This window comes from Phodopus roborovskii, unplaced genomic scaffold, assembly GCF_943737965.1.
Source record: "Phodopus roborovskii unplaced genomic scaffold, PHOROB, whole genome shotgun sequence".
In the NCBI taxonomy this organism is placed as follows: Eukaryota; Metazoa; Chordata; class Mammalia; order Rodentia; family Cricetidae; genus Phodopus; species Phodopus roborovskii.
Genome location: NW_026126619.1, coordinates 7,432,062 through 7,435,381, shown reverse-complemented (window position 1 = coordinate 7,435,381; position 3,320 = coordinate 7,432,062). Strand labels below are relative to the sequence as shown.

Sequence of the window (3,320 nt, the reverse complement as noted above, 5' to 3'; positions counted from 1 at the left end):
CCAGTAGTGGGGATAGCCTGAACACTGGCATGCCACGTGAAGACCAAGAGAAGGTCCTATGTAGGTTTGTTAAAAACCCGAGATAACTACATCTCCAAAGGGGTGATGTTCCTGAGTGTGACAAACCACTGATCTCAGCTTGTGTGTGTGTTGGTGGTGACAGGTTTTATAGCGATCTTAGGAGCCTGACTCAAGCTAGCTATGACTAAAAAACAAAAAAAGATTCCTTGGATTATGTAAAAGGAAGTGAGGGGATGACCATGGCCAAGCCTCGGTGATGGGAGATGTCATTCTGTAAATATGTTTCTCATACTGGTTAATGAATAAAGCACTGTTGGCCAATAGGAAAGCAAGAGAGGAGGGACTAGGAGACAAGAAGGAAAGAGGAAGTAGGAAGGAGGAGTCAAGATGGAGATTCTGGAGAAAGCAGAACCACCAGCCGCCTCTCCCTGGTAAGACCTGGTAAGACTTGGAAATACATAGAAATGGGTTAATACTTAAGACAGAGTTAGCCGATAAGAAACAAGTAATGGGCCAACAGCACTATATCAAATACAGAGTCTCTGTGTGTTATTTGGGGCTGGCGCAGTGGCAGTACAAGACCAGAGGCAGGAGGAAAAATGTTACTCCTTACACCTCGGTGTCTAGAACTGTATTCTTTCTTTTATTTAATAAAAATTTGTTATTGAGTTTATTTCCAGAGAATTTGAACTGTTACTTTACACATGCTAGGGTTTCTTTCGCTTTTGCTATTTGTCATCCCCTCATTACACCTGGAAATTTTTAAGGTAATTTTGGTATATGGTTATAGAAACTGTGTACACAAAATAAACGTCTGCTGATAAAAAATCATGAAGAAATTTATTTTTAAAAATTCCTTGCCAGGCTTTCTGCTGCCCGTTCCAACCATGGCCACACTGAGGGTCCATCCTGAAGCCCAAGCCAAGGTGGGTGTGTTTCAGGAAGACCTGTGTAGTAAGACAGAGAACCTGCTTGGGAGCTATTTTCCCAAGAAGATCTCAGAGCTGGATGCATTCCTAAAGGAGCCAGCTCTCAATGAAGCCAACCTGGGCAATCTGAAGGCTCCATTGGACATCCCAGTACCTGATCCAGTCAAGGAGAAAGAGAAAGAAGAGCAGAAGAAACAACAGGAGAAAGAAGAGAAGGGTGAGAAGAAAAGGGGGAAGATGAAGACAAAGGCCCTCCCTGTAGCCCAGTGAACTGCAATGAAAAGATTGTGGCCCTCCTGCAGCACCTGAAGCCTGAGATCAAGGATGTCATTGAGCAATTCAATCTGGTCACTACTTGGTTGCAACTACGGATACCTCAGATAGAGGATGGGAATAATTTTGGAGTGGCTGTCCAGGAAAAGGTGTTTGAGCTAATGACCAGCCTTCATACCAAGCTGGAGGGCTTCCACACTCAAATCTCTATGTACTTCTCAGAGAGGGGTGATTCGGTGACCAAAGAAGCCAAGCAGCCCCACGTGGGTGATTATCAGCAGCTGGTGCAAGAGCGGGAGGAGGCAGAGTACCCAGACATTTATCTGATGGTCATGGAGATCGTAACACTTACGCTGTGCTATATGACATCATCCTGAAGATGTCATCCTAAAGAATTCCGAGAAGCTCAAGAAGCCCCGTAGAGAAACAAAGAGCCCCCTCTCTCGTTCTGTGATGGGTACAACAGAGACCTTCCTGCTCTTTACCAGTAGCTATAGATTGTACCCAGTCTTCTTTCTGCTGGGGTTTTCCCCTTACTCTACCTCCCAAACACAATAAATATATGTTGCCTGGAAAAAAAAAAAAATCCTTGCCAGTTGTGGTGGCATACACCTTTAATCCCAGGACTCAGGAGGCAGAGGCAGGTGGATCTCTCTGAATTAGAGGCCAGTCTGGTCTATTGAGTGAGTTCCAGAACAGTCAGGGCTACATGTGAGAACTTGACTCATAAAAGAGAAAGCCAAACAAATCACAACAAAACCCAAACCCCATTCTTTGGTATATATACAATGTTACCATTTAGTAAGGATGGAAGAAAGTTTCCGCCCTAGAGAGATGAAGATGTCTAACAGAACACAATCCAAATACATAGTAACTTGACAGGTGCTGGCAAAGGTGGTAGGAAAATATCAAGTCTTTGCTTCCATAGTTAGACCATTACATATCTATAAGCATGGAACATTTTTCATGCATGGCAACTGGTAACACAGTTGTCCTGAATCTGGGCTAGGCTGCCTAGGGCAGCACTCATTGAAACTGGAGTTTGTGTGTTGAGGCATATCACTTGATTTTGAATTACCTGTGGTCATTGTGTTTTCAGTAGCTTTTGACTCTTGTCAAACTATTCACAGACATCACATTCAGTTACATGATCCCATGTGGGGATGAGACCCACACATCTCAAGAAACTTACACTTAAGGGACTTTCTTGATCAGCCTCTTTCCAAATGTGAGTACTGTAAATTTTAGGGTACATAGAATTTTAAACATTAAACAAACAACAACAAAAACCCACAAAAACTAGTGGCTACCTGTGTCTACTAACTGAACCAATATTTGTGATCAAAGCATAATTTTCTGATGGGGGCTGTTCTTTCTGTATGCTGTGAATATATGTTTCTCTTATTGGTTGATGTGTAAAGCTGTTTCAGCCAATGGACAAACAGGATGTAGACAGGCGGGAAGTAAAGGTGGGGCTACCAGACTAGGAGAACTCTGAGAAGAGGAAGGCAGAGAGGAGCCACCAGGGAGACGACATGTAGCTGCCGGGAAGATAGAACACTGGGCATTTCTCAGTAAGCCAAGACCACTTGGAAATACTTAGGTTAATAGAAATGTGTTAATAATTAAGAGAGAGCTAACTTAGAAGCTTGAGCCATTAGCCAAACAGTTTATAATTAATATAAGCTCTGTGTGTTTACTTGGGACTAAATGGCAGTTGGTCCAGGCAGAACAGAAACTTCTTTCGTTTTCTTTTCGAAAATACATGCCTCAAGGCAAAAGAACTCTTCTATGTGGAATATGCTAAATTATCATAGGAAAAGAAAATGCAGAGTCAACTAAAACCTGCCCTTGGTTTGTTTCAACTCCCCTCTCATCCCTTCTTAAATGTGCATATAACATCTTCTATGTAACAGGAGAATTATGCTAAGAACTTAAGACAGATCAATGCACACATAGATTCATATCTGTGTACATATCTATGAATATACATGTTAAACATTTAAGTTTCATTTAGAAAAGATTTCAGATTTTTGTCACAGTATCTATACAAAGGGCTGTCAAATACCCTTCATATCCTCATAGCCTTTTTTTTTT

General features: G+C 42.0%; 1 pseudogene; it reads left to right on the top strand.

Annotated features, from left to right (window-relative positions):
- The first annotated feature begins 901 nt into the window (after window positions 1-901).
- Window positions 902-1,615, top strand: LOC127237953 (proteasome activator complex subunit 1-like; annotated as a pseudogene).
- The last annotated feature ends 1,705 nt before the right edge of the window (window positions 1,616-3,320 follow it).